Source organism: Struthio camelus, chromosome 6 (genome assembly GCF_040807025.1).
Source record: "Struthio camelus isolate bStrCam1 chromosome 6, bStrCam1.hap1, whole genome shotgun sequence".
NCBI classification, from domain to species: Eukaryota; Metazoa; Chordata; class Aves; order Struthioniformes; family Struthionidae; genus Struthio; species Struthio camelus.
Genome location: NC_090947.1, coordinates 12,210,030 through 12,232,482, shown reverse-complemented (window position 1 = coordinate 12,232,482; position 22,453 = coordinate 12,210,030). Strand labels below are relative to the sequence as shown.

At 40.6% G+C, this 22,453-nt stretch overlaps 1 protein-coding gene across 4 annotated transcripts in view; it reads right to left on the bottom strand.

Annotated features, from left to right (window-relative positions):
• The window catches only part of HECW2 (HECT, C2 and WW domain containing E3 ubiquitin protein ligase 2), a 222,182-nt gene that overhangs the window by 89,639 nt on the left and 110,090 nt on the right, over positions 1 to 22,453 (bottom strand). Inside the window, exon 1 of one of the 4 annotated variants that reach the window (XM_068948248.1) lies at positions 4,939 to 5,448. The exons of the other annotated variants lie outside the window; for them this stretch is intronic. The gene's annotated coding sequence lies outside the window, so the exon portion shown is untranslated. Of the gene's footprint in view, positions 1 to 4,938; positions 5,449 to 22,453 lie in introns of those variants that run through there. 4 annotated transcript variants of the gene reach the window in all.

Genomic DNA, 22,453 nt, shown 5'->3' with positions numbered 1-22,453 from the left:
AGCAAAGGCATCTGTGTAACCTAATACCCACAAGCTCCACGTCAGTTCCTCCAGTGCAGCTCTCCACTAGCGTCCGCAGTTTTGCCCTGATGCAGCTATGAACGCACTGCAGCTCTCTCTGGCATATGTCAGTTCTGTAAGGCTATCTTAAGCAAAACGCAATACAAAAGTAATTACTGGATACATGTATAAACAGTTCAATGAAAGAAAAAGGTACCACTTCTACAAAATTGGTTTACACAGTAAAATTACACTCTTACAAGTGTAAGAGCCATAAGAAGCTTGTTTGGATAACTTCAATAGTTATTTCAAATGCTTAATAACCTCTCTTTAATCTGATCCCACAAGCAGCAGTCACAGACATATTTTTTTCTCAGCTAGTCAAAATGACTCTATTTTAACACTAGAAAAATGCTCAGCCATTACCTGAGTAAATTCGCAGAATTAACTGCAACCCGTTGTGCACCCTCTTGCTAAATGGACAATTAGAAGCAAGACTAATGCTCTGTTGCGGTCTCTCTGGCTGATTAGGTAGCATTACAGATCTACACTGAATGGCTCTGAAAGAAGGAAAATGGTCCTATCAAAAAGTTTTAGAGAGAACGTGTAAAGCACTCTTAACCTAAATAAAAAAATAAATAAGTGGAACCCATGATAGCAGAGACTTTCCGATTCTGCACACTGCCGTGGAGCAGCTGCCAGAGAGCCCACACAGAACTTCCATCTGCAGGACGCTCCAGCCCATCCCGCCTGCAGCAGCACAGCAGCCTCCAAGCTTGCACCAACTCTTTGTGTTTGCAAGAATACAGTGAATCTATACTCCTCTTTGGGCAGGAAATCCTAAAGCTAGATTTATAGAGAACTTCAAACTAGATAGTTCTTGTATAACAGATCTAATCTCTTAACCTTCTTCACGACCCTTCACTGGACTTGCTCTGCTTGTCCATGTCTTTCCTGTGCTGGAGAGCCCACAGCTGAACACAGCACTCCAGACAAGGTCTCACCTGGGCTCAACAGAGGGGAATAATCACCTCCCTCACCCTGCTGCCAATGCTCTGCCTAATGCAGCTCAGGATGCTGGTGGCCTTCTCTGCTGGAAGGCCACATTACTGGTTCACATTCAACTTCTTGCCCACCAGGACTTTTTCTCCAAAGCTGCTTTCCAAATGGTTGGCCCCAGCACGTACTGGCGTGTGGTGTTATTCCTCCCCAGGCATAGGACCATGCATTTCCCTGTCGCAAGAGAGCCATCAGCCCCATGGGCTAGGGTGATACTCGTCACGGTGAGTCAGGGGAGAGGCTCTCCCAAGCACCTTTCAGATGGAGGGGCGTTACCGCCTATGGGGGTATGGGGCTTATTATGGGACACTGGGAATTTTGGTATTTGGAGATTGCAGAAAACTACTTACAGGCTGTCTAAAGGAGGAACCAAAAGTGGGAGGGAAAAAAGCATGGGAAAAGAGAGGGATGGGGGATAAAAAGGGGGCAGTTGCACGTAAACAGGCTGCAGGTCAGCACACTGGTCTGGCCATACTGTGTGCCTGATCACTGCAGTCTGTCCTGACTTCTTATTAAGCTCCATTTCTAACTATTTTGCTGGGTGAGGGAGGACTCCCTATTCTGTATGCATGTCTGTGCATGGGGGTCTAAGTGCCAGAAACTGGAGAGGGGACAACGGGTCATCACAGCGGCCTGGGCACGGGTAGAAGCAGTGACCAGAGTGAGCGAGGGTACACACGTGAGTGTGTGATCACTAGTAAATATCAAGCCAGACTAGACGGCAGGTAGGATAAGCAGCTTTGGAGACAGGAATATATGTGTGAGATAACCAGAGGAGCTGGCTACTGGAGGGATCCAGAGGCCCAGGCAATTGTCAGAGTGACCATAAGGTCTGGGTCAACTGTGAGACCTGTTTGCACATGTGCGTGTCTCTGTGCGGGAGGCAACCGGAGACGAGAGAGTCCAAGGCCCTGGGGTCGGGGCAGACTGAGTGTCTAAGGGTAAGATGTCGAAGGGCAGTTATTGGAGGGATCCACCGCGCATGTGAGTACACGTGTCGGTGGGTGCAAGGAGGTCTGTGTGCCCGCAACTGGAGTGGGGCTGCAGGCCTCAGGGGCTCCTAAGTCCAGATGCCAGCAACTGAGGAGATCGAAGATCCAGGGAGGTAAGTACTGGATAGACTGAGCCTCTAAAGCCAGCTTCTGGAGAGATGCATATTTTGTATATACACGTAAATATTTCCCACTAACAGACCTTCATCCTGACCAGTCAGAGAGGGGAACACGATGAGGCCACTGGTGCTGTTTGCGTTTGCATGAGTACTGAGCGTTCCTGTCGCTGTTGATCTGTGTGGCCAGCCATGTACATATAATACACACTTGTGAGTGCCTACTGGGAATACGTGCTCAGTCTCGTTATTGGCTGGACCTGGGAACAGGGAGCTACAGTAGCCTTGCCTCTACTGGACTACCAGATTCAGCAGCCCCTAAAATACAGGCTACCCAAAGTTTGCACGGAGAAGGGATTTGCGCTGTTCAAGCAAAATGCAGTCTGAAATGTAAGAGAGCGCACTGATATGCTCAGATGGGCATCCCATACAGTCCTTATTGGTAAAAATGTTTCTGAACACACTGTAGAGTCTCTGAGATCAACTGTTTATACAGCAAAATTACTTGATCCATGCAGATGCATCCTTCTCACTATTGCCTCCTAGACCATGCAGTGGAAGCACAGTCGTTCCACGCAGTCCCTTTCCTGGCCTAGCCTCAGGGTGCCCCAGGTCATCACACAACAATCAAGGAAGAGTCTCCTCATCTCACATCCATTGTGCGCTCCATGTGGGAGATTTGTTTGGTCTTACACTTACTCCAAGAACCGAATACCCAGCAAATCCTTTATAACTCTTCCCAGGCAACCATTTTTCATCACCAGAAAAGCATTTTTCTTGAAATACTTATTACCTAGCTCACTTTTTATGCATAAGGTAAGGTGTTGGTTCTCAGGCAACAAGGTCTGTTTACTGCAATGTGAATCATTAAGGGCACGTGATATTCTGGTATCTGAATCAGTATAAGGGACATAATGTTTGCATTGTTGCTTGGTTATCATTCATAAAGACAGCACTATTCCCAGTTTCTAGTCCTTAACTTTACAGATAACGAAACACAGAGAAAAGCACTACAGACCTAACGTACTACAACTCATAGCATGGCCTAGTTTTGTCTAACAAGAAAAATACCTCCTTCAAATAAAGAGAATTATAAGCCCCATGAATTCTTAGTGTGGAAACTTCAGGGTTCATTTATTGCATAGGAAAAAGATTTAAAAGTTCACTACAGCAATCTAATAGCTTAAAATCTTTCTACGTTGCTCTCTTCTCTGTAATGTATTTATAAAGAAGCTTGTACGCAGAGCTTAGAAAGTGATTCTAAACAGATTCAGTCACTGAATGGTTTTAATTGTATAAAGTTATCTTCATCTTTCACTACCATATACGGGTTTTCTAATTTACAGCTCTTCAAAAATCCATGTAGCTTAGCTCAGAAAAGATCAACAGTATTGCTAGCAACACTGCATCCTTGCATAATTCTGCTACCCTCATTTGGGATTTACCTCCTAATCGCTGCTTTTTCATTCCTTTCTGGAAGGTGTTTTGTGCAAAATCTTTTTAAGTGTTTGTGTTCTTTAGTCTTAACTAGAAAAAAAAATTAAATTGAGTTTAATTTGTCAAAATATTGACCCCTTTAGCATTTTAAGTTAATTTTAATGAATTCCTGGGTGCTGAAGGTGATGTGTGACACATCTAATTACCAAGAGGGGCGTTTATTATGCGCTGCCTGGGGAAGTTTACAAAGCATCCTTCCAAACGTGTTATTTCTCTTGTCAGGTGTTCTCTTAGAGTACGCGCCAGAAGAGCTGGAAGGCTGGCAGGCAGCAAGATTATTTTTGTTTAATAAGTACAGTTTTGTCCCAGGGTGAGGTTCATTGGTCTGACATGAGTTTCTCTCATAAGCATACTACTGAGAATGATGATCCTCTATTTTACTCCATGTTAAATATTTTTACTCACTCTTTAAAAGTAATATAGTTATAGTTATCTGCATTGGAAGATATTTCTGAACAACCATAAGGAGAGCTCTCCAGGATGGCATTTTCAATCAGATATCTAACTTACATTAATTTTACTGCATCACTTCCAAAACCTCAGTCCTGCTGCCAGTAAGTGCACTCCACTTTTTATTGTGAGCAAAGGATTTCAAGTAGTAAAACAGACTGTCACCAAATTGTAAAATTAATAGGAACATGACAAAGAGTACTAATGATGGATTTTGAGCAACTAACCGCACACAAGTTTATAACAGTAAAGCTTGCACAATATTTTCACTTTGGTAACCTGCAATCATTTTAATTCTACAAATACTACAAAAAAATCTGTGCGCAATCACTAAGGAAACTGATAGTTCATTACTGAACTAATGAACTAATTCAGTTTCTGCCTTATAGCCACAATATGCTTAAAAGCAATTAAAGAACTGCATCAAGACAATATAAAGGAGAAAACAAATCTTATCAGCTAAGGCCTCACTTCTTTACTGGAAAGCTAGTAAGTAAATTAACACTTGTAAGGCAGAGCGTCCACTGCAAGCAATTATGACATTACATCACTTTAAAGCAGCCCATTTGAAATACACTACATATCAGGTAGCCCCTTCTTTCAACTTCATCCTAGCACCAAATAATAACTATGGGTTAGTTATAGTCTGTGACATTCAAATAATCCCCCTTTTCAGTAGTCTGTGAACAGTTTACAAGCCTTTTAGTGGAACCAAAACATTTTTCACAGAACATAGCACTAGTAATATGTAATACAATGCTGAAATTAAAGCTCAACACTGCTGTGCATTTAAAGCTCAACACTGCTGTGCATTCTAGCCTTACCTGGCTACTCCAAAGGGTATCTGTGGATCCTAAACTGCATTCCTCCATTTCAGCCCAATTAAGCAACTGGAGAATAAGAAAAATTAGTTGCTTTACAGGAGAGATCCTGAAAATAGTACTCCTGTTCCCAGTGACAGAGAGTATTTTCTACAGAAGTTGCCTCCTGGAACCCTGCTGTGCAGCTCAAGTTTTCAGGCTCTAGCTCTATATTAACACCGTTGCACAATCACCGCTTCAAGAGGAGCTTCTGTGTTGTCTCTTCCTCTTGTCATTCTAAGGGAAGGGATTTTAGAAGGATGTTCTCAAACTCTTACGCAGTTCTATCAGTTGCACACAACTGCCTGCCTCTGCTCCTTTAATCAAGGGTTTATCTAGGTTCAAGCACCGTATGTTAAAATATATATAAAGTATTACGTCCTTCAAACTAAGCTATTTGCGGCCACTCCCCTCCAAAGGGTACAGGATGCAATAGCCCCATCCTCCCTCCACTTCCTTCCTCGACTTTTCCATGGGAGAATTCCACAGAACAAGCTCCAGCCCCTGGAACGTGAAGCAGGCTGGTGTAAACAGGAGGATTTTTAAATCCTAGAAATGACAGCAAGGCAGCCCAGCAAGGAACACAGCAGTAACTCCCTGGAAATATTGCCTTTTGTTTACTCAGTATTTCATTCTCCTGCACGACTTCCCTACACATCCATTGACTTGGGAGAAGAACAGACTACTTTGTGTTATTTAGCTGGGACAAAGTTGCCCTTAAGCTAGGATAATTATCCGCCGGGCTCTTCTGAGTAGAAGGATAAGCAGGAGGCAGAGAGCTGCTGTTACTGCTTCCCCTCTTTTGGGGTGGCAAGCCACCTCAGCTCTGAGCCTAAGTCGCCTTTTTGCCACACGCCCTGAACTGCTCAAATGCTTCCCGGTGGGCGCTGGCAGTTGACTTAAGATTCCCTCTATTTACAGCAAGGACCTAAACCATACCAAAGTGGCCTCAGTATCAGAAGAACAAAAAGAGTACTTACAGGCAGTTTTGCTATCTGCCCCTCTTCTTATATTGCACATAGTGCGGTTCAAGCATTGCCCCAGAGCCTCAGATCTGTCCACAGTCTGCAGATCACGTCTTTCACGGCACACGACATTTCATCCAATTGTGTTTGTGGAGCACCATGTTAGAGCTACCAAAGCAAATTTTATTTTTTCCCAGTAAAAAATTAGACAACAACAAAAAGCAGCAAGGAAAATAACTCTTGTGGGAATATTTATTCATACTCAGCTTAAGGACTTTCTGAAAAATGCTTCCTGTCAAAGAAATTAAGATGGATTTTTTGCTAACAAAAAACTGGAAGTTACTGTATTATTTTATGTTGCCATGAGCACCTGTAGGAACTATATTTTCAAAGGACAAGAGGAGAAAAAACACCAGAAGTAGGCTACCACAAGCGAAATTTGAAACACTGGTGCATACTCTATCCCCCTATCTCCCTGGAGGGCCAGAGTAACCCCCAGCAAGTTTAAAGAACAAAACTCTTGGACAGTCTTAAAAGGCTGCCTATACAGCTACTAGATACTACTACATGCCATTACAGATGTCTATACCACCTGTAAAGCTTTTGCAAACTTGGACAGGAATGAAAATACAGGACATAAATCTTCAGTTGAGAAAAGTGAGGGACAGTGGAAGATAAAACAGATTCCCTTGAATCTTGCAGGCTAGCATAAAAGAGAAGCAGCTGTTTGGGTTCTGTTTCCAAAAGAAGGTATTTCCACAGGAACAGACTGGAGTGTGCTGCTAGATCCGGCCTCAGCCCATGAGAAGAAAGACATTTAAAAGAAAGTATTGGCAGAAACTTGTAGGGTGGCATTCTGAACTCTGACGTATACGCAAACACTGACATTCTGGTAACGCAGTCCCTCTATGTGAGTACTGAAAGATATGTTGTCTATATTCAGATAGCCAGTATTATTACCCAGAATCAAAAAAGTTGGGAGCTACATGTTTTCCTCACTGTACAACAGCAATTTGTTCTTCTGCACAACCACAAGTTAGATCCACACACAACCACTTAGTGCCTTTTCTAGGTGGGCAAAAAGAGGAAAGATTCCACTTGCGTTTTCTTTTAGTGTCCACCACACCTCCTCGACACCAAACATATCACGTTGCTGACATTTATTGCACTGTATTAGTTTACACAGCAAGAATAATTATTCGCTTTTCTATCTACGATTGATAGGGCGTTCAGGAATAAGCTGTATTTCTCTAACACTTCATTCCTACTTTAGCAAAAACGACAAGCCTCCCGTTAAACCCCCTCCAAACGCTAAACTTCAAATATTTTTTGTAATTAAGGTTTAAATTAATAGAGCAGTAAGCAAGGAACCTTGCTCTCATTTTCATACGCAGCCTTTATTTTATCTTATGGCTTGTGTCAGAATATCTCTCTCCCTCTCCCTTCCCAAATTATACTACACTTTGTTTTCTTCTATGCGTACACTAACACTTCAACTCACGGACCGGAGCAAGCAATTTTTCCAGACATGTCACAGAATAACAATGGCAGGAATAAAGTGGAATTCTACTCCTCAGTATTCAAAGCAGTTAAAGACATCAATTAAATTCAAAGCGTTCAAGATAAAAATAAATCCTTTCACCCATCTCTCTGGCAAAAATTCAAGAGTGTAATAATAGGAAGGAAATGACCTCAGGATTAACCTTTTTCCTGAAGATCTTACTAATCCCCCTCCATACAATGATGTGTGTTTCATACTCATCTACACCTTGTGCATCATTTTTATATGTGCTCAAGCCCCATGGCACAAGTACTCTGTACACTGTGGGTTAACAACTAGCTGATCAGACTCACCCGAGAGCCAAAATCTCCACATCACACTTGCACAACATTTGGGTGTTTCTGGAATTCAACAGAATCACAAAACACCAGATTCTAAAAGGGAGGCATAATGTTGAATTTAAAAATAAAAAAATAAAAAAAAAAAGGATTTTTATTTAAAACAAAATTAAGCTAGGGAACACCAGTGAATAAATTTTGACCTCTGGTGCAGCATACCCTCAGCTATAAACACCATTAGATATTTGGTCTCACTCAAGAAAAATCCCTACAATTTTGCAAAAATGTTAATATTTCACCTACCATTTAGCTCACTGAGGTCCAGCTCACGGTATGTGGCTGTAAATATAGCTTGGGGAACGCTCCCATCCTCTCCTGAAGGAAACATCTCACAGCTGAAGTAAGAGGTGCACCACCTCTCATGACCACTCAGTTGTCTCTGCTGCTGCTGGTTTGGGGGCAGTCATTTGCAGGAGACAGAAACAGCCTGTTCTTCTCAGAGGGAAAGACAATAGGAGGGGCCACCAGGCAGGGAAGAGTTCTCAAACTCATGCTTAGGCCACCAACAGCTACTGAAGTTGGACTAGTCTGACAGTCCAACATATTAGACTCAGTAGACTATCGTATCATCATATTATTAATAGGAAATACGAGAGAAAAACACAACAGCAAAGATGTAAGCAATACAGTGACGAAAAGGGAAGCCTGTAGGACTATCCTCGACCACTTTCAGAAACCTATTTTTTTTAATTATTTTAAATACTTTACTGTGTTTCACGCTTTGTTACAACTCCTATACACTCCCTGCAAAGTTGGGTTCACACAGCTGGAATGGAACAAGCAAAGAGAACTCCAGCCCTTCTCCCCTCTTCCCTCCCGGCCCGGAGCAACACTCAGCAGAGGACGGAGGAACAGGCAGCACTACTGATTACAGGGATCTGAATTTCCAGCATCGAGTATCAAAGTAAACATCGTTTAAAAGAAGCTGCCTGCTATCTGCTGGTTTGTTTGTTTCTTTGTTTTTAATTTTGCCAGCTAGGAAAAGAAAGGGGATAAATCCAGTGGCCACAATAGAATTTTTATTTTTATTCTCACTATGGCAAACTTCCAGGAAAGATCAAAAGTTGACCCTAAAAATAAAAAAGCCATGCTAAAAACAAAAAAATCAGTATTCTTTGAGTGTGGGAAAAACACACGTTTGGTGGCAGAAACATTCAGCCAGGACTATCTATTATCCATTTTTCAGAAAGACAGTTTAAAAAAAAAAAAAAACACACACACCACAGACACACACATTCTTTTATATATCTTTCTTAATTTCTCTACAGCTTAATGCTCTTATTTAACTGAGCTTGCTTTCTGGGGATTGCCCTTTCTCTTACAACAGTTCCTGGCCCTCTGCCCTCCTCCTTGTCCTTGCTTTCCGCCACTGGCAGAGCGGTGCTTCTCTGCCCTCCACGTGGCTTCCCGCTGCGCGCTGCACCGCCACCTCCCGCACCCTCCTCCTCCCCACCACCGGCACAACTTCTCCTTTCCCCTATACCTGCCAACAGCTCCCTCCTCCTCCTCCATGCAGATGAAGGAAATTCTCTGTTCTTCTCTAAATCTCCTCACTCCAGTGTTCAGAGTTATTAACGTACGTCAGCTTCCCTGACAAGAGGTTGTTCTGTGCAAGTATTAAAATGACAGAGCTGTATCTAGAGAAGAAGAAGAAATGCAGGGAAGAAGGCCTAGCAGGACAGTAGAAGCAAGAATGAACATAAGTGTAAAAAAAAAATTTTTTTTGAGAAAGAAACCAGAAATATAAACTAGCTAAAGCCTGAAGGAACATGCAATAGTAAGAAAACTGGAATTAAAAATTAACACTTAAAAAGAGGGGATGAATTTCCGGAAAGAATGTGCTGTCAGTAGAGTGAGGATCAGGTACATAACTGTATTATTCCATGAGCAACGGAAGTAATGAATCCTGGTCTCCGGCAGATTTAGGTCTTATATCCTCAGTAAACCCATCTTCACAATAACCGTAACTCCTTCCCAATATGCTCCTCTGCGCAATACCCACAGTTTCCCACCATATCGCCAAACACATCCCAATATTAGGCTACGACCTTGTAGCCTCATAAGAAGTAACACATATGATTGCTTTATATGTATAAAAATATATACATTAAGTGCACATAAATTGCTTAAAGCGTGCTCTGTAGGCAAGCTTTTCTTTCTAATCCTAGATGTAAAAACTCAGGTCCTTAGTAAAAACTGTTTTCTCTGTTTTACTACTCAAATTATCCGATGCTGAGGCAAAATGAATTAGGATAGAACATGCAAAGTAAAGGTCGGGGCGGGGGGGAAGGAGCATGTGCCAAAATCCTAAAGACCTGCATCCTGAGATATAGGTATCTAGAAACACAAGTCCTTTTTCCTAATTAAATGCAAGAGGTCTGTATCTAAGATATCTCTGTACCTCTAAACCGTATCTAAGCTTTTCTGGGCCATATTTAATCTGCCAGTCTAAGTTTACTGTGGAACGTTTTTCATCATTTTCCCTCTTGACTGCAACCTCATATGGTGCTAGATAAGCACTTGTTTGCTGACAGCGTGGGAGCTGCTGAGCTTGCTTGAGCCGCACGCAGAAGAGGACTGCAGCTTCTCAAGGATAAAGGGCACGCGCGTCTTCCTGGGACTGCACTCTCCTCAGAAGTCCTTGACAGAAATACTATAAAATATAACAAAGCATTCCTAGCGTGGAAGACATTATACCAGCAAAGCTGTGCTTTTGTCAACATAGCCTATCCAGCCCCCAGATAAATTCTGTTGATAAATAAACATTGCCAACAAAAGCACGATTTTCCCAGTACAGCTGCACTTAAAGAGAGGGTTTTCTGTGGCGTGGCTCTCTGGGGCCACCTCGCCGGTTCCCTCACACCCAGGGCTCCTTTACTTCAGGGCCCCACACTGTTTTTTATGGGCCTGCAGCATCTGCTCACGTATGTGGACACTCAATGCAAAAGAGTACCAGAGAAACTGTTTTTCTAGTTTGGTTTTAGTTTGGTTCTCAGTCATACATTTCTGAAGTGGAAACAGTGGAAACCCTTTTGAGAAAGGCCAGATAGTTGTAGCAGTCCTTTCAAGTCTTGAAACCCGGGGGTCGGCAAGCCCCCCCTTTTTTCCCCTCCTTCACAGCCCCTCTGTGCACTCAGCACAACTGCTGCTCTGCAGTAAGATAATTATTACAATTATCTCCTGTTTCCATCCCTCAGGCAGTTACTGGTAGGGATCCTGAAAGAAATTTCACTCCTCTGCCCCTCTCACCTCCCCCATGTGCGTGATGTGGTTTCCCAGGGCCTGAGCCGTCTTCTGTGAAGAATCAAACCTTAGCTGTGGCTGATCACAGGGTCCTCAACGGGGTGATCAATGCTCTGAGCTGATACACAAAACCTGTGAGATTTCTCTATGGTCGGGCTCGTTCTTATGCCCAGAATCAAGCTGGCCACCAGATCTTGCACTAGGAAAGGATTTCTTTTTGGATCAGATTAAGAGCATCCTTGGGGGGTCTTCCATCTTTCTCTACAAAACTGAGCAAGCATCATCTTTGGGTGTAATCCAGGCCATCTAAGCAAATCCCAGCCATTCAGAGTAATTTCAAGTGTTAATAATACTACCCAGGTTGTTGTTGTTCTCTGACAGTGGTTCAGATTTTAATTTTGTGAGGACTGGAATATGCAGTTTGGTTCAGATTTGAACAGCACTGAATGGCCTGCGATATATACAAAATCAGACTGGATGATGTAATGGCCCGAGGGTTTAATTTCAGTAAAATTAATGCTCTCATGTGAGAGCCACTAGTAGCTCATAAGTTAACCTTAAGTATACTCTGCTCTACATGTAACTCTCCTGCAACAAACTTTCCCTTCACATAGGTTTTTCCTTGTGGAATAGTCAGCAAAGATGACTGCCAGGATCGAGAGACCTTAAAATAAAGTCAAGAAGACTGTGTGCTATTTTTACATTTTTTGTTTGCAAACCTCTAAAAATAAAACACCATTTTGCATCACTGTGAAACTTTGCATCTGCCCTTTAAAGGCCATACAGGTTACTGAAACACACATGTAAAAAGTACAATGGGCTGGAAGAGATCTTTAACTAAAGCATGTTCTTTTGAATCTATATTTTGATACTGTTGTGAATTCCTTTTATTGTTATATTTATGACATTTTAAAATCAGATACCAGCAAACAGAATTATTTGGCAATTCTCCATCAAAATTTACTAAAGCATTAGGCTTGAGCACTAAGCTTTCTTTCAGATTACATTTTGCAGTGTGCCTCCTGTTGGCTACCCACAAGGTAGGATAAAGTATTGCCGGTATATTTGCTATTCTTGATCTGTAGGTTTGCACAGAACATTTTTGAGTCTTATTTCCTTCTGATCCATCCTTCCACTTCCATCTCCTTTCTTCTCTAGCTGCTCATACCATAAAAGCAACTACCCCACTTTATATGGGGTCTACAATAGAACTGGTACATTATTACCAGAAACCCTGTCATTAATAAGATGGCCGTCATAAGAAAGGCAAGTATGAAGTCTGTTACTACCTGTATAACAAACTACAAATTTTTCTGCTCTAATTAACAGGAGTCATCCCAGTTCTCATGCACTACAACTTAATAAAGACATGAGAATACTTCAAAAAACATCTGCAAAATTGAGGTGAATTTTTAAACAAGTATGGTGCTCATTCCATTTTTCATCCTCTGCTCCTAAAACTGAGACTATGATGTCATGTAGGAAACTTACAAAAAAGTTTGCTGGTTAATGAATTTATCAAGTGAAAAAACATGCTTGCCTGAAGACCCTCAAATTGCTAGAAAGCAGGAACTAGTTATTGACAATTGTAATTAACAATAACTTGAAAATTCCCATTCTAAGTGTTACAAATTCCTCAAAAACTTCTGCAATTATCTTCTAAAAAACCTGACCTGAATTCACTGCTGCATTACCTACTGATATGCTTGTTTTTCCATAAATACTCTAACAGATATATTACTGGTAGAAATATTTACATTTTCTATTTTTTTCAAGCAAGTGTTAGGGAATATTCATATAGCACAAAAGGATGAACTCAAAACACTTCAGGTCAGGAACTGTCACATACGGTGTGTGCAGTGTCTTGAGCAATATAGCCTTCCAGGCACTCCTGAGATGCACACAAACGCCAATCAACCACAAGCAGCTACACCTGAAATGTAACTGCAGGATCGTCACTCACCAAAATCAAGGAACCCAACAGCACAAGAGCCATGTCCAAGTCAAGTCATTCAGCAAGAGTTTGCATTTCTAACCCTCAATTCATGTCGCAGCTTTCAATGAAAGAGCCGCAGGCCCAAACATATTCATTAAATGTATGTAATAAATAGTTAGGAATGAATCCTGAAAAAATCTTTAACTGTACAAATATAAACTGCAAACAAACAAAAAGGCTATGCTCAATAAACATATTTCTTTGCTAGAACTGAGCAAATAACAGGTAAGAAGAAAGTATACGAGATAAAAGGTATGTGTTTTTTACATTCCCACAATGGCACAAAGTATCCTAATGAGGCGAAATCTGGCTTGTGGGGAGCTCTCAGGTGTGTAATGGAAAAGAGGCTGCTTGCCAGATGCTGTATTCTGCTGATGGCCAAAGAGGAGAACGAGTGTAACCATGAACACTTAGCTGTTTTCCACTGCCTCTCCTCCCCCAAGTTATGACAAGTGGCTTTTTGTGCAGGAGGAAGTTTCAACCAGAATCACCAAAATTCTCCAATGACTTTTTTTTTTTTTTTTAAGATGAATTCTTCATTAGCAAGGATGTAAAAAGGAGAGCACAAGACATTCTGAGCTACAGAGCCAGCATCATCCCAAGAGCTGACCCCAGCTTTGCACTTGAGCTCCATCAGCAGCTTTGGAGGAGGTTTTTGTTTTGTTTTTGATAACAACTCCCCCCTGGCTTTCCCAACACCCAATTTTCTTTTCTGGAGTGAACCAGCAAGAAGGAAAGACAGTGCCAGACACGCTCCAAGGGCCCTGTTGAGATTAATTTAACCTTCTAATCACTACTGCATTTTCAGTCTTTGTTTCACATGGTGTTTGTTTAGCCTTGTTGTTACTCTTCTGTGAAATTTTTATTTACTGCTAGGAAGAAAGGCTAAAACAAGAAGCCCTAGACATGGTGTGCCCACACAAGAGATAAAACGTATGGAAAAAGAAAAGTGCTGTCCCACATCCACCTAGTGACACTTATGGATCCAAGACTTAGGTTGTTTTTTGCTTTTTCAAATGGTTGATGGTTGCAGAGACAAGTGGTTCATGACTGAAAGGAAAGGAAGACGACCACCTCCTGCTTCCTCAGCTTTGCTTCTGATTGCACTTGATCATTGCCTGCTGTTTCCTGGGTTGTCCTATCAATACTCTTATTGATCACCTCCAGCCTTCTGACAGTCACAGTATTAGCTGGCACTTCATTCTTAGTGTTCAAGGCCACTCCCATGTCTAATAACCATTTCTTAAATTGTTTTTCCTTGCCAGTTCTCAGTCATTGCCTTCTACAAATCCTCCTAGAAGTCATCAAGAAAATAGGTCTCTGTAGCACATCTCTCTCAAGGATCTTGTGAGATTTAATATTCTCTTAGAGGTTGTTACACTTCAAATTTATCTTCAGTATTATTAGCTGCTTAAGAAAGAGCGTAAACTACTTTACTGTTTTCTTCTGAAAGTAATAGGTTTCTTAGGGAATTTACTAGAAAGCCAGAACAGCTTTTTGTTTGGAATATAGAAAAATATATTTAAATAATATGCTTTTGTCATATTTCAACTTTTCAGTAATCTACAACAAAGTAAATGTAAAACCCACTAAGAAAAGGAGGAAACAACCCCAGAACACACACATTAGAAATAGGCACCACTTGCTTCCCTCCACTGCCTTTATTAAAGAGTGAACCCATTAAATATGCTATGGTGGACACCTCAGCAAAAGTAATTTCTCCTCATCTTTTTACAAACCTAATAACCTCTTCCTTAAGTAATGTCCTGCTTTTTTTAAAATATAGATATAGTTTCTATATAAATAAATATATATACATACATATAAATATACATACATACACACAGTTATTCCAATAGCTGATAAGTAACCATGTGGAAAACCTAGAGGCAGATAGCAGCAACAGGCAGCATGAACACAGACTAGCCCTTTTGATTAGCCCTGTTTTTGGTACTGGTGTTAGTTTGCTGACATAGCAGAACTTGCCAACACAGCTGAGGAAACTGCAAAATCAACTGCAAAATAAAGTAGTCCTGTCTTACCCCACAAAAGCATAGAGGGTTCCAAATCTTTAAAAGGACTTAGAGATAAACTACATACATATACCACAAGATACATTTTTCAAATAATCCAGAAATGTAATGTAAAAAGCTATCGCTATCCTAATCCTGAATACTCAAACATGGGACTGCTTTACAACGGTACATGACCTTTGCTTTTTTTTCAATTCACCTTCCTCAGAATAATTAATAAATACCTAAGCACCTCCACCACAACTATTTCAACTGCCTTAAACACCAGGACAAAACTGCTATGGAATTTACAGCTACAATTCCTAACACATAGTGCTATTTCCCTCCTAAAGGTCATACTAGAAAGTTTATATACCGAAGTTTCAAACTACGTTGGCTGACACTTGCACTCCAACAACAAGACTGGAGTGAATCTGTTGTTCATGATCACAAGTCATAGACAAACACTGACGACAACCAGAAAACTGGAGGTGGCAGTGTACATTATCTTCCAACTAATTCACTTTCAAGGAAAATTCCCTTCCACTCCCTCAGAGTACAGCACCTGAAACATGCAAAACATGCCTACCACCACAGAAAATAACACATAAAATCACTGATCTACTTTGTATGGCTGGCTAAGCAATGCATAAAAGCCCTTTCCGTTTCTCCTGCATGGCTACGGCAGTATCTAAACATGAACATGCATTCATTAACTTACTATCTCCTCCTTTTTGATTTGCTTGTAAAGAAATAAACTACATACTGCTATGCATATGTCATTTATTGTTCATTCCACTCATTTAACACTGTTAGCCACCACATTATGCAAATATGTAGCCGCAGCAAAGGTTACGTGAATAACCTTTTCTCCTCCCACTGTTCCAAACCCCCTGTAAAGAAAAACGCTGGCTGCTTGGCAATCCTCTCTTACTGTTCCACCACTCTACAATAAAAGACATAAAGCTTTAACTGCAGTGAAAACAACATTTGAAACCAAATATGACCTCTAGGGAGAGCTGACTGCCATGCAGTTATTCTGCACTTTCTTCTCTTTATTCTGGTCTGGATCAGTTCAGATTTTTCCAGCGCCTAAAAGCTGGCAGCGTATGTCATCTGTTTGAAGATGTGCTATTTATTCCTTGCAGAGGCTTTCTGTGTAATACACTAAAGCAGAGCAAGCTGGCTAATTAGTGGTGGATCCAAGTTCAAAGTTCAGATTTGGATCCAGATGTCAAATATCTTAAAAGTTCAGGATCATTTGCATTTAATTTTACAGTTGAGGTCATTAGAGAGAGAATCCCAAATACGACGCTAGCTTCCTTATTTCCGTCGCTAAATCGGCCAGCAACTCTTAGGAAGCAAAGAAAATCCCCAAAGCCTTGCCTACCTGCTGTATAAGATATGCACATTACTAGAAAGGTTTCGTCTTATTTATTTTTAAATTCACTATTTTGGATTCTAGTGAGTTGCCAGCACAATGACTCAGCACAGCAACACTCAGAGAAAACCTTTCCTTGGACTCTGGCGCCACAGCTGGAAGGCCAAGCAAGCTGTGCACTGCCTGTCACATAACACCTACCTTACATCGCTGCACGTACCCAGCACGTCATCAGCAAGGGTTCCCACAAGCCACAACATAAGCTTTTAATGAGTGATGAAAAAGCTATAGACATACATTGCTTTTGCAGCATTCAGAAATTAGGGTGCTATTTTAAGAAAGCTTGGTGTTACTCAGCTCAGCATCTTTACATTACACCTCTTTAATTGTACTGAAGGTCAGTGATGTCCTTAATTTTGTATTAGAGACTGTTCTTGTCACTTCCCAATCTGTCTCTCTCAGGCACTGATGTCTGGGAGTCTGAAAACATGCACTACATTTCTAACAGGAAAGCTCAAATGCTCTTTTAGGATATTTTTCTCCCAAATCCTTTTGGAACATGGAATATATAGAGTATATTTTCAGAGAATATCTATAAATTCATATCCATAGAACCTTCAAGGTTCTATACATGATTTTGAACACAGTATCCTCTATTGAGCAAGCAATTTATCTCAGGAGGTTGACTCATTTCCTTAAAGCTTTTTGAGCTGTCTGTTATGACTGAAAAAAATTCAGAAAATTTAGAAGTACTGAAGGAAATGACCCAACACATCCTGGAAGAAATTCATCCAATACACACACAATAAGATCAGTTAGTTTTAAACTTATGAAGAAGTGAGCAGGAGGAAACGCAAAAAGGAACTGTAAATAATTTGTGCAAAACAGCACTGTTCACCTTCCTGATTACCCATAATGCATGGCTTTTAAAGCGGGCACAAAGAGAGTTACTGTGATGGGAGATAAAGCGTTTTGGGGGAGAAAACGTACGAGACAAAAAAACCTGAAATAGTTCAGTCAACCCTCCTCAACATGTAAATTAAAACACTTTGCTATTATGTCCCATGAGGACTTTCACATCCTTGATGCTTACCCTCTGTGCTATAGGGTCCATGGCCAAACTACATTTCCCAAGATGAAACCTCTTCAGCGAGATACGTAATGCACCACAGAGCTTCCTCATCACAGGGAGTGCTGGGGACGCCAGCTATCTGGTGGTGGCTGCCCAGCGGTGCAAGGAAATGAAACATCCTTACCTTGAAGGCTCTCCAACAATGTAACTAAGTATACTGTCTTGGAAACGCTCAACTCTTTGAAAACAAAAACAAAGAACCAGAAACCTTTTTTACAGCCTTTCCAAGAACCAAAACTATCCCCAGGGTTTCACGTCTTTGAATATCTGATATCTTAACAGGAATAAATTTAAAATCTATTTCCCAAACAACAAACCTTTCATGAACTAGTAGTTATTATAAATTGCCTTTGCCCTTCTCTGGATTCTCATATACTTGTGAAGCATGAAGGGTGTGCCTCAACTGTTCCATGAAAGTAGACTTTAGTCCCCCTGTACACTCTTAGTAGCGTATGCAGACCAGGTTTAGAGAACCCTATTCCATGATAACATCCAGACGGACTGGAGGTGCTCAATCCAGTTTAATGCTGTTAACTCTTTCGTAAATTCTTTATGCTCATGGCAGCAGCAGAGACAGAAGTTTTCCAAAGAAGTAGGAAGAAGAGGAATTTTATTATGTGCATTCTACTATTTTACTATTTTATGAAAAAGATCTGAAATATTTCTAATGGTCTCTGTTGTTGTGGTTGTTGTTGCAGGGAACAGGGAAGGGGCAGGAAGGAAGGGGGAAGAGGGAGGATGTTTACATGATCAGTCTATGAAATACTAGAATTTGCGATGCTAAACTTGGTCTCTCTAGTTTAGCTGGAAGTTAAGTACAAGGAACATTAGCTAAGGGTGCTGAGTATTCTCAGTCACTACCTGAACAAAGCAATTTTTAATTAAAATTTTTTTGTGCCATTCTTTGTTAGACATGAATTTAGCAGCATGACAACCCTGAATAGCTACATTTGACTTGACATTTATCACATGACAAAGTGGACCCATGTGCTTGGCCAGGAAAGGTGCTGAGTACTTTCTTCACTTGGTAGGTTCACTCTGTATGTACATACAGCCCTTGAAAACGTAGTGTGGTCCAGATGCGATACTGAATATCTCCAAAAATGTTAGCCACACAGTGCAGTAGCAGCAAAGCCCCAAAACACCAGCCAAGTCCCAGAGGCAATCTCACCGCCACTGCCTCACTTCTGGGGAAATGATTTAACTGGGGCTAGCATAATGGAGGCAAACTGCACTCTGGCTTTGGAAAACATAAAAGTTACTCTTTAGACAGATCAACTCAAGACAATAAAGTATCTATCTGTCTCTCCATCTCATTTTCCCTAATACTTTTGACTTTCATTACACCTTGGATCAGTGTCTGTTCAGTCCTTCCAACTGACTGTCTTGAACTTCATTTTTCTATCTAATGACTTCTCTGTATCTGCATGTCCCTTGATCCCTCTAAGTAGCTCTCCTCTGTTTTGTTTGGTCTGGCAAACAAAAAGGTTTCCACACCTTAGCATGCCTCTTTGTAATCCACTAACTCCTTTACCATATAAGCTCTTAAAACATCAGTCCCAACGTACGGAAATCTACTGTTTCAAACTTTTTATCTCATACGGGCAAACCGAGGTAGAACTGCTTGTCTAATGACATAGTTTCATATTACAGCTAATAATTACAGCTAATGTATCCGCAGACTGCCTTTATATGAACAGTCTTTATATGAATAGTCTATGCCTCCTGCCATTCTCTATCAGACAAAACAGTCATTTAGCTGCACAGTAAGTCAGATCAGCAAGTTTCCAAAGGAAAACTATAACTAAACTAGATGCAACATAAAACTGCATTATGAAACAATGGTGTGGGTTTTTGGTTTTTTTGTTTTTTTTTTTGGAGGGGATGTTAGTTCTCTCTAGAGCAAGGCCCATTCAAGTTGTTGATAGTCTTCATGATTTTCCCCCTTCACATGACATTTAACATCACTCCCCCTCACCTTAACATACAAAATACGATGTAAAATTACAAGCAGAAATACAAAGGCAGAAATAAAGACAAGATGAGAGGGTGTACATATGGACTCCCCAAATGAACCAAAGCAGGAAAAAAAAGAGCGTAGAGTTGCAATAACAATTTGAAGTAGGAAATGATGTTGTTTATTATTTTTAAGTACCCATGATGTCATAAACCTAAAATTTGCCAGAAGTCCACAGAACTTTCCAGGAAAAGAAACTGGGTGGAAGCAGCAGAAGTGGGATGTGAGAAGCAAATCAAACTTAATGCAAGTCAAGGTATCCTTAAAAAAAAAAAAAAACTCCCCTCAAAATCTCTATGCATCTGGAAGATTTGACAGGGAAGATTCCAGCCTTCTTTCAAGCACCAGCAATGGTCAAAAATCCAGTGCTGTCCTCGCCATGGTATTTAACTTATTACTAGAAAGTTCATTTTCAGAATTAAATTTCTCAACGTTTGTCTGACCAAAAAGCAAACTGGAGTAATTTGAAGCGGTAATTCAGATCTTTGAATAGTGAGAAAGTGGAAACTCCTTAGAGTAAATTTGTCCTTCTTTACACTTCACTATTTTGAAAACAAATACAGAAAATCGGCCACTTTAACAGGCTCTTGCATTTTTGAAGAATCACACTATGCTCTATTTTCAGGCAAATATACTTTTTAGATTCATACATTTCATATCCACTTGCACAAATATATCTTTACTTTGTATCTAGAATTTTCTTGTCAGTACCTATCTACAAGATTACCATAGCATTAGTAACTAGCTTTGAGTAACAAATAAGCTACGTCAGTGTAATTGTTAATTCATTCCCTGGCTAAACAGCAGGTTGTTTTCTATTGGGAATTAAAATGATGTTTTATGGGGAGGTCTGGATTAACTATGCCTAATTGCACAGCAGTCCTAAGTAAAAAGACATTACCAAAGCAGCAGTGTTTTAATAACCTTTCGTTGTCTCTTGGGCAGCAGATGCAGAAGATTGTAAAAGGAGCTCGGGAGATTGCCCAGGATCTTTTCAATCTGCTTTAGCTCAAGAGAATTTAGAATTTCCGAGGTAAATTACATCTACAGTAATACACCGACAATACACTGGGTACAGGATTTTCTGATAATGACAATCAGAAAAATTCCTACCATGTCTTCAGCACCATCATGTCATTTTCAGAGTAGTAGGAATGACATTTGGTTTCATACGTGCCCAAGATCTTTTTCTTCGCACATATCACGTTTAGTAGATTTGTAACAGCATGGACTATTTTCTAGGGTTAAGATTTACCTCTTGAGCAAAAAGGATGCCAATTAGCTCTTACTAGTCTCAAATCTGTAAGCTCGTATCATGAAGATGAGAGCAGCTGGAGCCAAATTCTACTTACAATGAGCGCTAAATGGATGTACAGATTAATCTGGATGAGACCAAAGCTGAAGGAAAGAGCAAGGTCATGTTGCAATTCTTTAGAAGCTGCATTATTACATGCTGAAAATCAAAGCCAATTATATTAAAACCATCACTAGCAGGAAAAAAAAAGGATGTCTGTCTTAGTTAACTTGTTAGTATGAAATCACAGAAGTTAAAAGCTTCCTCCCTTCACAGTGTTAACATGCAACAGCAAAAAAGGACCACAGGATTGTGTAGGCTAATGACAGCAAAGAAGTTTTATTAATTTCTCTAAACAGCTTAAAAGCACCTAGAGATAACAACATTTCCATGATTCCTTTTAAATTCCTAACTGACTATTTTTAAAAAACAGTAACTCCCCATGGGACTCTGCAAGCAAACAACAGAACCTAGAATAAAACATGCAACTAGAAACAAAGGCCCACTAACTCAGCTACTCCCACAAGTAAACCAAGGTCATAAATAAGCAATTACAAAAAAGCACAACTATTATTATTTAACAGCCTCCAAAGCACACCCCATCGCACCCTCTCTGCTGGAGTCACTGTTTCGCATCGCAGCCTAGCAGGCCTAATGGCAAATTACTGTCCAAAGAGAGAGTCCCCTAGTCACACATTCCTGCAGGTACCCTTGAGCTACCTCCAGTGCTCTCCCTGCTCTCCCTCATCCATCTGAGAAGCTGAATCAGCACCGAGCTGTTTGCCTTCTCTGCAGGGTGAATTCTCTGCCAATTCAGCTTTCAGCACTACTGAGGGCTAGAGCAGCACCCCCCCCAAGGAAGGCAGCAGAAGTACGAGGCTGCAAGACAACGGAAAAGGAGTACAAGATCACCATGCGGTGAAAATGCATTCTCAGTCATCTTTGCTGATGAAGCACATGTTCCCTGATTATTTCATGAACACTAAAATGGATTATTGTAAGCCACATTTATATTACTTTTATGTAAATCTATGTTTTTCTTCTTTCCCCTCAAAGCCTTTACTTTGTATTGCAATGCACGCTCTTTCCTCCTCTCACAGGGGATGGCCAGGAAATAGCAGCAGAGAAGGCCATGAGTTACACTAATCTGAAAGGCGGTAATTTTATTTAACTATTTTATTTAACTAATTTTGTTCAACTGCAGGAGAGCAGGAGTGTACTCAATTAAGTGTGCTGTAATCAAGACGGCTTTTTAAAATCTCGAATCTTATGTGCTAATGATACAGAATATCTAGTAGAACATATAACAAAAGTTGTAAAGCTATTTGCATAATTTGGTGAAATTCCACTCATGTCAGGGGGGTTGTGTTTGTTTTACTTGCAGAAAACACAGAACACTTTTTTAAGGAAACTGGAAAATGTACTTGTAGTCTTACTGCTCAAATAATTTACATGTTAAAGAATACATCAGGGAAATAGCGTTATTGCCCTTACATTAAGTACCATCTCATCAATAATTAATAGCTCATAAAGTCTTATC